Consider the following 15,863-nt stretch of genomic DNA (forward strand, 5'->3'; position numbering starts at 1 on the left):
CCAGTGCACTTGTTATTCACAAGTCTCTTTGGTAAATAAGTCTGGGCTTGTAGGTGCTTTCAAACCTCAAACCTGGAGTCTGCCATCAAATCTTCAAGTTGCAATTTGGGTGATTGCCCGACAAAAAGCACATTTGAAACCATGTGTCCCAGGGCAAGGTACAAAACCCACCCTGCTTGTTTAGTCACCTCCAAACACTGGTGGATGGAGAGAAAAGTCTTCTCTCTGTCCTTCTTGGCACAGCAGAGACCCAGCATAGACATTATGAGCCCCGTTTTTACAAGTGTCCACTGATTTGGGAGACTCATTCAAAACATTAAAGGCATGCTGCAGGTACCCAAGGCTTAGTGTCCTTTGGGGTGGAGGTGGAGGAAAGTCAGCCAGAGTCTGAAGGTCTTCACAGCAAAACCGTTCCTTTGCTGATGCGTCTTCAGCTCTTCTACACTCCTGGTGTCCATCTAAGGACATCTCTGGTGATCTTTTGCTCTGAGTCTCACCTTGTCATGAATGAGGCACCTCATCTGTCCTTCAAAAGGCAGAGCTGGTTCAAGGCTTCCTGGTGGCAGTGGTCAAACCAAGAGATACTATTCCAGGACTCTCCTCGAGATAAAGCTACTTGGCTTTGCCAGAGCCATCCCTGCTGGTCCCCAGCAAGAAAGGTTGACAAGGAGCACTCACCTGCCTCGGAGCCATGGAGATGCAGCATGACTTTCTTTTATTTACAGAGCATCAGATTGCACATTCCCTAAGAGCTCTGATTCATCCCTCCCAAACCCTAGAACAAATACTCTAAAATCAGTGTACAGCATGGGGACAGGCTTTGTTCAGTGCTTTGAAAGAAAGCAGGTAAAATCATTACCCTCACTTTGCATAGCAAAAATGATATGCATAAAGCTGCATAGAACAGCCCTGCAAAGCTCAAAGGAAACAAATGGGTGACTTGCACCATGAATTTCAATGGGACTTTGTGCCGCCAGGATAATAGCCAGCGAGACAGTGAAGTATTGCACAGAGAGACACTGGGCAGTAAAAACAAGTTTGACTTGCTAATGCAGTGGAATATCCCACAATATCACACGGGGGGAGACTGCAGAGCAATTGCACAGGGAAGTGTGGAGCAGCCTGAGAGATACCAGAGCACACTCAGGCACAGGACAGGAAGAATTTGGGATGGTGGCCAGGAGGGTGTTTTAGACACAGGGAATTACCCTGCAGCTTTTCACTGGAGCTGCCCCCTTCCCCATCCTGGCTTGAAGAGCTATTTATCCAGCTTGTCCGGGAGGCAGCACCTGGTTTGCAGGGAGGTTTCCAGCCAATTTTTCACCTGGGTTAGCTGCAGCCCTTGGAGCACCTGACCTGCGGGAGACCAGCAGTGGCTGTGGGATGGAGATGTGTAACCAAGTCTCTCATTATTATTCCCAGCAGCCACCTTCATGCTGATCCCTGGCTGCTGAACACAGCCTTGCCTCAGGTCCCTGCTGTGCTGTGGTCCCAAGCAGGACAGACAAGGGAGACTTTGCAGGATAGCTGTGGGAAGAGGGTGACCCCAGGGAGCCTCTGGGCAGGGCTGCACCATCCACAGCAGCATCCCAGCTCCATGGGGACAGTGCCCCAAAGTGTCTCTGCCTCCTGTGAGCTCCCTGTTCCCTCGCCAGCCTCAGTGGGATGCCCTGGAGACCACAGGCTCAGCAAAGCTTCTAAATACTGACCAAGGAAAATAATCATCCCATTTGACACTTGAGAAAAAAAGGAGGCTTCTACATAGCTGGATAAGTCACCCGAGGCAGGAGCAGAGTGAATTAGCATCCTTTAAATTAAAGAGCTTTAAACAGCATCTTCTCCCCAAAGTGCCACCATATCCATTTCTATTGTTATAGCAAACACTTTGCAAGTAGACCCAGAGGAAGAGGAAGGAGGAAGGAGAAAGCCAAGACAGAGAGGATGGGCAGTGCTCCAGTGGGGCAGGGAGAGGGCCAGGCCATGCCTGTCCATGCCCAGAGCAGCTACTGTTACTGAGGCAAAGACATTAGAGCAAGTGATTCCCTAAGGCACCCTAAACTGTTATAGACTGCTGATGGTGAGAGCAGTAAATGAAAGGACACCTTTGAGTGAGCACTTGTGCATTAAAACAGTCTCAGAGGTTGTCCCCATGCAAAACAGAGTGTGTCTTTCAAGGCTGTGTAACCCCACAACAAATACAACAGGTGAAGGGTGCCAAATGCAGTCAGAGAAACCTCACCAGGACCTTCCAGCTGCATTTTGAAGATGTTCACAACAAGGGAGATGACAGTGCAATAGTCTGACATCCACCATGGAGACTGGCTGTGATATCCTGTGTGTAGCCACCTGGCTGTTTAAGGGTAAATTGTGTTTTGGGCCCAAAGGAAATGGGGCAAAAGGGGAGAACAGCTGAGATGTGTAGGTGAAGCTACAAGACAGGATTGGTTATGGCCACTTAAACTCTTTGGCTATGAAAAGCAGAAAAAAACCTAAGATGCGTGAAAGCAGTGGACAAACTGGAAATTCAGATGGAAATCCAGCTATCTTAATATGCTGAATCTCATCTTCCTCTCTTATTTTAAGGCTGACCAGAGATCCAGGAGAACACGAGCACATTCAGGAAGAGATCTGGAAATGGCTTCAGAATGAGTCACGCGGTGCATCTTCTTTTCCCCAGGATCTCAAGAGCAGAGACCTCCTAGTCCTTCATCTTCTTTATCTGACCCCAGACAGGCTGAGCTCAGCCTTGAAATAAGAGCATGGGGAGCAACTCCCCTCCACCCACACCAGCCTGCAGTGCCAGGGCTCCAAAGGCAGCCCTGGGGTAATTTCCCTTTTATTGACACATTGTTCAAAATAGCACAGCACATGGGGCTGCTGACTCAGAGGTACCCAGGTAAGAAAGGAGCCTCCAGGGAGGCTGCAAAGCTGCAAACAGATCCCACGACAAGATCTGGCCATGCAGTGACTACAGCCATCCAAAACAGCTTTTGTCTCCACTGAGACTCACCAGCCCCCTGGGAAGGGTAGGACCTGCTATTCAGCAATACCGTCAGATCCCAGGGGAATATTTTGCTCAGAGAATGGGAGTTCAGATGATTTCTGCAGCTTCCCCTCCCAGTCGCAATTTACCTCACCAAATTAAAAGCAGTGTGGGCTGGAAATGACGTTTAAAGGAAAAAGAAGACAGAAAAATCATGCTGAGTGTATTGTTCTGGATAAATAAGACATAGGCATGTTGCAGAAGGTAGCTAAACCCATCCCACAAATGGTCTTCTCCTGCCAGGAAGATGTGACAATAATAATTACTCGGGCTATACATAATTATTGTGCTGCTTTAAGCAGCCACCTGCCCTTGGCACAGTTAAGGGAGATTTTGTCTGATATTAGTTAATGATGTTAACCACTGGCCACTAATGTCCTGAGCTCCTAAATGGGCTGGGATGTAGCTGGGCACCCTCCTCTGTGTCTGCCCACCCCAAGGGGGGAGCACCATGTGCTTGTTGCAGGGGAAACGCTCCCAGTTGCCATTCCCAGTTGCACCGGTGCCTGGAGAGATGGATGGACCCCAGTACAATCCTGCATCCAGAACTCCACTCAGGAGATTCTGGTTGCCACTGGGAGGACCAGGTTGCCTCCACAGATGCCAGAGGCTGTGTTGTGGTCCTCAGAGGAGGTAGGACCAATGCTGGAAAACACAGAAGTGGTTTAGCGATGAAAAAAGAAAGGGAAGAGGTAATTGAATAACTTTTTTTCTCCCTCAGGTGGAGAAAGGTCCAAATTGCTCCAGTTTTGGTCCAGCTGTAAGAAAGGGACCTGTTCCACAGGTCATTTGGGTAAATCTCCATGGGATAAATTAAATGTTCTTCATTTAATTCTCTCAAAGAAGGAAATAAGAGTTTCACAACCATCTGTCAAATACTCTGCAGCTAAAATATCAACAAAGTATGACAGATGTAAGATGGAAGAAGCCTCTGAGGTTTCCTTTTATTGACTGGGAAGTCTCTGTTTCTTATCTTAGTATCTCTCAAGTTAAACTGATATGAGCTGAACAATCAGGAAATTGAATAGCACCATTGGCAAAGCCCATCCTCTCTCCAAATAGTTGACAGTGATGAATACCTGAGAAGACCCATCACTTCAGCATGGTGGGATCTAACAAAATAGGGCATTTGATCTCATCCCATACAAATCCGTTTGGCTAGAGGTGATGGAGGTCCAAAGACACTGCATCCCCTCTAGGTTTATCTGGCAATAATCTAACATTTGGGTTGCATGGAGCTGGGTCACAGATTGATAATCACAGACTGGAAGATCACAGGCTATGAAAATCATTGCTGTGCTGGCTGGAATAAATTATGCAAAGCAATGCGTTATCTGGCAGCCTGCAACACACACACACACACTTCGGTGATCTATCGCTCTCCATGCAGATGTTCTGCTGCAAAGACACTTTAATTAATATATTGAAAATACGTTTCCTGCCTTGTCTGAGCCGGAGATGAGCAGGGAAATGATGCTCAGGGGGGGGAAAGCCCCCAGCACAAAAGAAACGATGAAGGAAGACAACTTAAAACCAGTCAGAACTAAGCAGTGTCTGAACTGGAGCCCAGTCGTGCTTTGAGCTGGTTTGGTGGGAGAGTGAGTGGTGGGGATGGAAGATCACAAATGTTCTACAGGGCTGTAGCACAACTCCTCAACACTTACTACTCCTTTTCCTCCTGCCAAGGACTCCCCTGCACCCACTCTCCATGCCCTACCTCCTCGGGCAGCACCAGGGAGAACCCAGGTGAAGGCTCAGTGAGTCACCATTCAAAGCAGAAACCAAACCAAGCACATGAAAATGTGGCTCTTGCCAAAATGAAAAAGCCCAGTTGAGACACCATCCACACCAGCAAGATCTGGATGTATACACCTCCTTTCCAGCCAAAAGAAATAATTAAAGAAAGCAATTTCCATCCCTCAATGTAAACTGAAAGGGTGGGACATTTGGTTTTATTAGGAAAAGGATTTTTGCCTGTAATACTTTTTTCCTTTTCTACTGTATTTTTGCTGACCTTCCTGCTTCACCCATGAGACTGTCGCACATGGACCAGCCAAGGACCATGGTGGCAGCAATAAATAAAACCAGGCAATGATTGTGCAGCTGTCCTCAGTGCCCATCCTGAGAGGTGCAGCCCTGTGCTCCCATGAGTGATGCCTCCCCTGTGCCACCTGAGCATTAGAGGGGGCTTCATTCATCACAACACAAAGAGGAGCCTTCAGTCACCCCACCAGGATGTGGCTGGGAGACCCACAAAAGGATGGGAGAGGAGGTGAATCTAATGAGCATCGAGGGCTCTGACCTCAAGCTGGGAAAAACACAGATATATTCCCTGGAGAAAAAAAGAGAGATGTGAAATTAGCCTTTGCAGGCTAGGGAGTGCTTTTAAATTGCAGCAGAAATGTTTGAGAGATAGCTCAGCTCTCCACAGGAGCTTCTCCCTATCCTTGGGATTTAAGCCCTTTAATAGTCGAGTATGATGATATTATCTGTTTATATTGCACTTCTTATCACAAACGGTTCCCAAAGTGATTTGCTATCATGTCCTCCAAGAGCTGCTGAAACACAGGCACTGTTGGGAAGCAGCAGCAGAGCTGCCACCACTCCCCCTACTTACAGGTGGGGAAAAAGGGTGAATTTGGACCATGTCCTTGGTTTCTCAGACCCTCACAAACCAGCAAGGATGTGAGATTTATGGTCCTACCCAAAAGATTTGTACAAGAAAGTCCTCTCTGTGTTTCTAGCTCCGTGGGATAACAGAGCTAACTCTGACCTTGGCCACACTTGGACCAGAGGCTCCTGTGAAAAGCAGCTCCAAACTCAAGCCCAACCCATTCCTCACTGCTCCACACCAGACACGCTTTCCCCTCAGAGAACACAGCCTACATTCACCCCAGCTCCTGAGTCTGAGCCACCATCCCTGGTCCTCACACAAGGACACCTGGAAATGCATTTCTCCAGCCCTTCTTGTGTAAAGATGCTCCCCCAGCAAGACCTGGCATTTTTTCTGTAACCTCTACTCAAAAAACTGCCTGACCCACCAATATTACAGCACAGATGTGGAGTTAGAGGGAGAAGGAGATGAAAGGTGGAGGAACAGGGGAGTGGGAGGGGAGAAGGAGTGAGACTAGGAGAGGAAAACCAAAGGGAAAATTCACCCTTGGTGAACAATGGCAGGGAAGAGTGGGAGAAACTTGTGGCAGCCACAGTCCCTGCTGCTGTGGAGCCCCAGAAGATGCATGTGATGTCTCTCTCTAAGGATTTCTCTCCCTGCAAAAGCTGCAGATGAGATCCCAGCCATTGACAGCAGTGGCAGCAGGAGCAAATGAAGTGAAAACCCTTTGCCAGGTGGGGAAACGGCTACATTTCTCACCCTCCCATTGACTCTGTGAGACTCAGGTGTTGGCATCTGTTCTCCAGCTCCCCAGCCCAGAAAAGGGAGGATCGATGGGCTAACAGATGGGAAGATCGATGGAAAGCAGAAGCTCACTGCTGTGTTTAGACACAAAATTGAGCAGCTTTCTCCCAAACCGACTTAGAGAGGAGCCCAAACCCTGCAGCCTTCAGGCCAAAACCCAAATCCAGGTTGGAGGACTGCAGTGCAGTTGCCTATATCACCTGGCCATGCACATAATTAGGACAACTATCTGTGTATGTTTTCCTTTGATACAGGAAGATAGACTGATACTCTGCAGAACCATTTCCTTCCCTAAAACCCAAGCACAGATCCTGTGCCCAACTCTTCCTTCCTACGGCGACTTTTTAATCAGACACATTGGGCACAGGCACACAGACCTCAAGAAGTGTTGTGGAGAGGCAAGAGCCTGCAGCTCCGTGCTGGGAGTATCAGTGGAGACACAAAGTGATTTCACTTCCAGTTACATCGTTGCCTGATTGACACTCTGTAATAAAAAGATGCACCACATAATTATCGTGCATTTGGGATGCAAAACCAGTGCTTTTTTTAACCCAGTGACAGCTTCAAACAGTAGTTAAAGTACATGTTTATATTAATGTCATTAGTTATTTTTATGCATTTTACAGAAAAGGCTTTTCCTTGAAACAGCAATACAGTAAACAACGGCTCAGGTGTCTTCAGGAGACATCTCTGCTTTCAGATGAACTGTTGAAGCAAAGGGGAGGATCTGAGCTGAGAATAAGCAGCAGCTTGACTTGATGATAACAAGGGGTGCAGGATCAGGCACTGCTGTTGGAGTCTCTCACCACTACCAGGTAGAAGCAGGAACCTGAACAATTTATTCCATGCTTACTGTCCTTCTGTGGCAGCAAGGACCCGCCACATCTTCACACAAGACAAGCTGTTGGTGGCTGAGACCTGACCTCTGTCAGTACACCTACAGCTGGCTGCAGCCAGGATGGGGGCACAAGTGCTGTTTTATTCAGGTATCTATCCCAGCCTTGCCAGAAAGGATGTTAAACAAAGTTTATAATAAATGAGAAGGAGCTTGGCATTTACTGGTGCAGAGAAACAATAATAAATGATGGGTTTTATTAAGAAATATTACCTAGAAAGTTTATTTCTATTCCAAGGGCCTCCAACAGCCAGCAGTGTAATAAAGAGAAAAAGGAATATGGGAAGAGGAAAATTAGAATAATGAAGATGATCAAATAAAAACACACGCATGTGTATGCTTTAAGTGAATAACACCTCAACGTCACAGTTGGGTTTGTATCTTCTTGCAATGAAAGAAAGGACACTTTTCATAAACTGATACAAATTATCCTGGAATCAAAATGAAAACAGGTACTAAAGAGGTGGTGAAATATTATCAGTCAGGAATGGGAACAGGGGTCCTTCCATCACTGTCACCAGGAAGCTGCGGCTCCAGTGGATGTGGAGAGCTCAGCCCCAGGCCTGCTGCTCCACTGCCAGCATTTGGGCTGGTACCAGGAGCCCCAGGAGATGCTGTGGCCTTCCCTCCAGCCTCCACGTCTCTCCAAACCCACCTGGGTACCACCCGTGGCTGGGCACAGCAGTGTGGGGCAGAGGAAGGCTGCCCTCTGCTTCCGCCAGGCATGGGGGCAAATCCCTGCCCTCACAATGACCCATTTTAAAGACTCATTTGGGAGCTGGGGGAAATCCAGTCACCACTTTCCACAAGGCTCCTTGATCCTGCCCCTCAGCTTCCCACTGTCACCAGCAAGCTTTTGCAAATAAGAAACACCTCTTCTTCAAGAACCATGGTCCTGCCTAAGAGCTCCTCCTCCCACAGATACACCCAGCAGGGATGCAGCCAGACCATCAGAGGTACTTTGTACCAGCTCTGCTCTTTCCACAGGACATTGCCAAAGAACCAGATCATTATAAAGCCCTTCAAGGTGACAACGATCTATGCTGGGACTTTACTAATGGAGTCCTGACAGAACATCTCTCTGGGTATTTCTATCAGCTGGACACTGCCCAATGACACCACGCTCTTAGAGGTACCAGTGTGGTGACTTCAGCACTGTATGTGCCATGGGGGTAACACACCACCTGGGAATACTCCTCTGTTTCCTACTTTGACTCACATCCACTTCCTGCTGTGATGGACTTGACAGACCCATTCTGGTGCTGGGCTGCATCTCCACAGTGGTAGTCATCCATCATTAACCAGGTGACTCAGGCTTTTTTCCTGAGCTATTGCTCAGTTCCCAGCTGATAGCAGAAGTTCTCATCATCTGCTCTTAGGTGTATGACCTTGCACTGCTAGCACTCTTATATTTAATCACTTCTACTCATATCAAGATCACCCAGGTCTTCTGGTATGACATTATAAGCCTCTGTATTGAGGATACTTCCCAGCATTGCATCTCCAGAGCATTTCATCAGCAGAAGACTAATTTTCATACCAAGGTATTTGGTATTAAAACATTTATATGATTAAAACATTGTCATCCCTGAAACCCACTCTTGAGAAACTTGGTGAACTGTCAGCCCTTTGCTCAGTGCTTCCCTGCTCCACACAGTGCCCCACCTTTTATCCCACTAATTCCCACCTCCTCTGGCTTAACTAAAAGGACACAGGAGAGTTGAGGCAGCCAAGCTGTGAAACTGCCTGGGAAGAGAATTTAGGGGTAATAATGGAAAAAGATGACCCAGCTTAGAAAAGAGGCTGGTCTGCATACATACATCTTGCAAAGGTGACCCGACTCAAGTGTTCATCTTGGCAGCCTTGTCCCCTTGGGGAGGAGGGGACCACACAGCTGCTTTCAGGGACAGACCAAAGCCATCTGTGGTCCCAGTGATGGCCTGGCACTGTATGACTCCATTCCCACCTCCTGCTGGTCACTGCCTTCTCTGAAGATGGAAGCAGTGTCTGGATTTAAAGGTCTGAATCTGAATTTGCTTAGGGAACACCCTGAAACTTTTCTCTTTGCACTCAGCCCTCCACAATGATGCCTGCACTCCACAGCAGGGCCTCAACCCACTCCTGGAGCACCACAAACCTGTCCCAGCAGATTTCACCGTGGAAAGGAGCAGCATTACAGCATTGCCACATCCCAGAGGGATGTCACTGTTAGCACTCACTGGATGTGGATCACTGAAGTTAATAACTGTGTGTGTAACAAAAAGGAGGCCTGCAGAGAGAATACTGAAGTGCAGGGGACAAGAAAGAGGAGGTCCCCGATGGACTGAGGAAGCTACAGTATCCAGAAGCAGCTATTTCAGTGCTCAGCTCATGGGAAGGGCAGCACATACACCCTTGTGGCTCAAAGTCTCCTTAACTCTTCCCTCCAGCTGAGTGGCAGGCAAGAAGCAACCTCAGTGATTGTGTTTCTTTGTATGACCCCATCTAAAACTTTCAGCATCAGATAAACAACTCCCAAGGGTCAATTAACATGTCTTGAGATGATTAGAGTCTGACACTGATGAAACCCAGCAGTAATTAGCAAATTAAAAAAAAAACCCAACCCTTTTGATTAGTACTCAGCATAATTCCCTCCAATTATTCAAAAGTTCATGACTACAGGGGGTGGAATATCTCCAGGAATATTTATTTATATCCCTATTTTTTTCCAATCAACTTTGTGAATCTAGTTAATCATCAGCGCTTGAACTTGTTAACTTGGAGAGTTTCAGAACTGTCACTCAGATTGCTGGAGACAGCCTGTGAAAGAGTTTGGGGAGCACAGAGAAATCAAAAACCTGTTTCAGGCAAAGAAAAGGCAATGAAAGAACAAGAAGAAAGGAAAAAAATCCCAACTCACTGCAGCAGTAGAGAAAATAAAAATACAGCGTTTTCCCTCGCTGTGTTTAGAGTCACAGCTTGGTGCTGGCATGTTTTGCAGCAGCCTGTCAGACAGTGCTTTGCAAAGGCAGGCAATACACCTCCTTCTGCACACGGACAACATCCTCTCCAAAGAGATGCTCGTGCCTGCAAAGCCCAAATATCTGGGCAGAAGCAGCTCAGGCAGCCAAGCTTCCCCTGAAAATATGCTCCATAGTATGCAAGCAAAGAATGGCCCTAAGCTACTAAGCTCCTTGGCTGCAGGAGCAAAAACCCTGTCCCCCAGGGCTGACCTGCCCACCATCCACAGGAAGCAAAGGCAAGATGCAAAAAAGCTGGAACTGCTCTGGGAGTGGTCTTTGCCTGCAGGGAAGCTCTTCTGGAGCATTTGATGCCTGTCTTCAGATGGTATGAGAACAGATTTCCTGCGCTAAATCCCCCCACAGCCTTTCCCAGAGGAGGGAAGGGACCAGGGATCATGAAGCCTCTCCTCTATCCCTCCCCCAAGCTACCTGGGTGACCAGTGCTCGTGGCTGCCTGAACCTGGAGATGGGGTGGGGACTACCATCCCTACGCTGCCATCAGTGGAGGGTGGATGTGTGACCCCATCCCACAGCCATGTCTGCCCCAGAACTAGTACTGTCTCCTTGCTCTTATAGGTAGATGAACAGGGAGCCAGAGATGCCACCACCTCAAAGGATCAAGACAGTTGGAGCACCACCTTTCCTGAGCTTTCTCAGGAAAATCCTGCAATGGAGTCAACACAAACCTTTCTGATTAAAGCTGCCCCTTGCAGACAGGACATGCACCCTTTTGTCTCCTGACACAAGGTCTCAGCAGCCCCATCTCCACTGGCTCTCACCTGCTACAAGCCACACTGCTCGGGCAGAGACACTCTCCATCCTGGTGGAATGAAGGAACTGCCCTTGCTGACCTATGTGGGCAAGCACTGGAGGCAAGGAGATATGACCACCTGGAGACTGGTCTAGCCAGGCTCTGAGCTGCAACTTCTCCACCTTCTGCTTCATCAAAACTTTCTTCCTTGCCTATGCAAGCCCTGAGAGATGGAGAAGACTAGTCCCAGGTAGGAAGACATACACTTAAACCTTTCAAAGCCATTTTTCATTGGACTTTTCTATATTCATCACTGCAGACTAACAGAGATTTTCTCTCTAGTTTAGATGATACTTTTTTTAATTTAATCCTATCCAGTGAGAGCCTCTAGGGAGCTCCTAACCCTGCTTTAATAACATGCTCATTAGCAAGGTTATTCAGGGAGTGGTTTCTATTTGACACTCCAGCATCTTTCCAATTAATGTTGCTTTAAAACAAGCAAACCTTAGAAAAGAGAGAATATCAAACAGCTCAGAGTCAGCACTGCAGGAAGCCAGCAATTTCCTCTGGGTTTTCATCTCCTTTCTCTCCAAAATTTGGTTCTTAGTATCTCCGCCATTTTCTGAGACAGGACTAAACAAACAGACTACAAGGCCCTGCCAACCCAGTAGTTCAGAGATGTCAAACAAGCAGCTGGGGCACCAAGGGTGGTTTTGTTGAACAGGGTTTGGTCCTGCATGATGCACACACTGGGTCACACATGTGCAAGGTTGTACTAATGGTGAAACAGCTCACAACTGAGCTCTGAGCTCATCTCCATCCAGTGACCCCACACAAAGTATTTGCCTCAATTTCTCTTCCATGAAGGTGAGCTCTGGATACACATCCCTCAGCCAGGTGCTGATGTCTCTTGGTGTCTAAGAAGAAGGAGAGCTTTGCACAGCAGGTGCTGCAGAAGATGAAGCACTCCAACATCAGGACATGAGTTCCCGAAAATGGTTTCAAAACAGGTTCAATTTGCCCATGATAAGCAGGACTGAAGCACTTGTTTTACTGCCCACCACTTCTCCTGCTGCAGTAAGAGGAACTATTAATTTTATTTTAGATATAGAAAATTGAAATATGGGTCGGAAGCGGAGAAAAGCAGAGGCACAGATGCTACACAGCCCACTGCAAAGAAATACCACCCTTGGTAAGTCAGCAGCTGCAAAGGGAGCACAACAGGGACAAATTCCACACTGTCAGAGGGCCAGTACTGCTCCACCAACCAAAGAGAGCTGCAGTCATTTGTACCCTGGCTGAGCTTGGTCCTGGAAGGCTGAGAGCAAGTGCTGCTTGGGCCAGGAATGAAATAAAAGAGGTAAAAAGACAAGAGAAGCGATAAGAAGGTTGAGAGCCAGTGAACTCCTAGAGCTGGTAACAATACAATGAGGAGATTTGTGTAGGGCTTCCCTCTGTGCTGTCCTCAAGTCATTCCCCACAATTTGGACAGAAATAAGTGGATAATTGTGTTGCCTACCACAGCTTGCTGAGCACGTCTCTGCCTGTGACGCAGGGAATAATGTTGGCGTTACCAGGCTGTGTGAACAGCTCAGCTCTGAGTAAGTCTCCTGGCATCCTCTGCTCGCTATTATCACAAGTCCCCCTTAGGCTCTTCTCTTTGCCTTCCCCAGTCTTATGCAGAATCTTGGCTCTTTCCTTGTTAATTAAACGACAGCCGTCTGCAGCCAGAGCTTGAATTACACCTGCCTAAAGCCATCATCAGTGATTGGGATTGTCATATCATTTTGATTGCAAAGGTTCCCACGCAAGTCAAAACAAGCAGGGAGTGCAGGCACATGCTGTGAGCTATTACCAGAGCTGGGAGATGGTTCCCCTTCCACTGACATGCACCCAAGGCCTATCCCAAGCTCTTCTTTGCAAAAGCTTGAGAGCAAGGCTGCACAGAATAATTCCCCCCACACTCCTTGGGCCATGGCTCCTTGCAATGGCTTTCATGCTGGAGCAGAAGATGCTGATGCTGGCCAGAGCTGTTTGTGGGACCTGAGGTAGTGGTAGAGATGAGCCACAGCCTTCATGCATCCGGTTCCACTGTTTCAGGATTATTTCTTTACATCAGGCTTGGAGCAGATGGTGATTCCCCAGCTTGTTTTATGGCTGTGGTGGAAGAAGAAAAGCCAGTGAAAGGGATATAATTGAAATAGGGCGAGTTAGAAGCAGGCACATAAAAATGAAAGAGTACAGATCAGTGAGGCTATATGGAGGCTCTCCCCAGCAAGCGTCGTGCCAGGATTTCCCCAGGGATTGTCCACTCCTCTCCAAGCTGCACTGCAGTGCTGATGCCAGCCCTCCTCTGCAGTTGCTCTCAGCTCCCACATAAAGTCTTGATCACACACACAGCAAATGGGATGCCCAAGACCTCCCAGACTGTTGGGAAAAGTCTGTCCCCACTGGATATAGGCAAAGCTCATGGGACACCATGATGGCACAGCTATATCAGGAGTGCTGGGAGGGGACCAGGGAGCAGCTCAAGGAGAAGAGGGTCAGGCATCAGCTCAACCCCTGATCCCCTCCTTCCATCAGCTCTCCCATCAAACTGGGCACAATGTTTTCAGTAAATATTAAACCAGCCGGTAAATGGACAATCCAAGAAACAAAAACATTGGTGAAATCAGGCTGCATTTGGGAAAATTGCAATGAAAATCCCTGGAGGAGAGAGGCAGGGGGAAGATGTTGCCCTTTTGTGAATGACACTTTCTGCTGTGGTTTCAAAGGGCAGGTTTTTTAAAGACCAGACTTCACTTTTAAAGTGAAGCAGGGAGAAAGCAGAAAAAGTTTTTGACATGTGAAATAACCTAAAGCCAAACATTTCAGCTCGGGTCCAGTGAGACAACTGGGGTCTCCAGCTAAAAGATGAAAGGAGAGGACAGGAGGGAGACCTGAACCAATTTTTTCCTCCTTATTTATTGTATCAGATCTCTGACTCACCAGCTCTGCTCTCCAGCCCGGGGCCATGCCAGGGGCACCCACAAGACACTGCTGGGGAAACATCTCCCTCCTGCTCAGTCCTGCTATGGTGTCATCACTGGGTACTTGCAGTGCCCCTTGCTGTTGCTACAGAAACAGCCCTGATGTCATTCCCGCAGACAAGGAGGTAGTGCAGGAGCTCCCGGGAAGGGCACAGAGGGCACACAGGATCACATCCTCCCTGTGCCAAACCCCAGGCACCCTGTCCTTGGGCACGCAGAGGTGTGTCAGGGAAGGCAAGAGCTGCAGGAGAGGGGAAAGGCTTTGGGTCCCCAGGAAGCACATTCTGAGCTTTCCATACTGAAAAGTCACATTTTTTGGAGGTCTGGAATAGATTCTTCGATGTATTTGTTTGGAGCAATAATGACATCCAGTGGCTGGTTAGCTTAGTCCTCAAGGGGAATCATGCATGAGCATTCCCTGTCCCGTCCCTGTCCCAGGGTGTAAAAGCAGGGCAGCCTGGAGCAGATGGAGCTGTTTGTGGGTCACTCCAGGCTTCTCTCACACCTGGAAAGAACAGCGCTAGGATGAGCCCTACAGCTCCTGCAGCAGCTACAGAACCAGCTCCCAGGACATGCTCCCCCTGAATCCTCCCTGGCTCCAGCAACAAATGCAGCTCTGCTCACGTGTGCCTGCCCAGGCCCCGAGCAAGTCACTGAGATGTGAAGAACACAGTTCCACAAGCAGAGCAGCGAGAGGTTGTGTCTCTGCCCTGGCAGCTCATGGCCTGGACTGGGCTGAGAGAGGGGCTGGCAGAAACCAGGCTGGCAGAGACCAGGCTGTGGCGCAGCATCCCACCAGGGCTGCACACAGTCTATAAGCACTTACACACCTTCATTTCAGTCAGCTGGTTGCTGCAGTGGCCTTGCTCACACTCCCCACTCCTTGGAGAGGACTACTGTGCCTGGAGAGGATCCCCACACCCAGGCACAGCTGAGGCAAGAAGGTGCCTCCTGCCATTGCTGTTAGCAGGGCAAGTCTGTGGTTTAACAGTTGTAAAAGCATCAAAACTGCATCTCTCCAGCTCACAGGGGAAAGGGATTCTATCAGTGTGGTGCTTCTCTGCTGGGAGCTTCACCTAGGTGATTTATGGTTAGGCTTCTTGTTCTTTTCTGCTCTTAAATTTTGATAGCAAGTGCTCAGTCACACCTGCATGGGAGATGCACTGTAGAGTCCAACGTGTCTCTCTCCTGATGCTTCTGTCAGGCCACCAGTGTTTTAGCAACATCAGGAGAGGAAAAGCCCTGAGGGTCTCACCTTGAAGTGCTATGGACCAAAGTGACAAGGAAACCTCTGCTGAAGAGAGGGAGAGATCAGCCACAGCTGGTCCAGGTATTACCTTGGCCAACAACTCAACTGGGTAGAACACCTTCATCTTCTCAGATAGTTGGCCAGAAGCTCACGAGGCCCAGGAACCTGGTGGTCTCAGCAGCTCTTCTTGGCCAGCTGGCAATACATGGAGAGTGGGAGGTAAACCAGGAGCAGCCCTGCTGCAGAGGTTTCTCCAGTGAGAAGCAGAAAGAGATCATTGCTCAAGTGCAGGAAAAACTCCTCAAATATTTGGCAAGGATTTTTTTCTGATCCCAGCCATAAGCAGGTTGTGTGGCTGCAGGCTATGCTGCCGGCTGGTTTGCAATCTCATTTCTTACAGACTGTCTTCCCTGCCTTCATTTCATTGCTGTTGCTCATTTCTGGACTGTGGGGAAGGAAAGGAAGGAGAAAGAAGA

Source organism: Apus apus, chromosome 14 (assembly GCF_020740795.1).
Source record: "Apus apus isolate bApuApu2 chromosome 14, bApuApu2.pri.cur, whole genome shotgun sequence".
NCBI lineage: Eukaryota > Metazoa > Chordata > Aves > Apodiformes > Apodidae > Apus > Apus apus.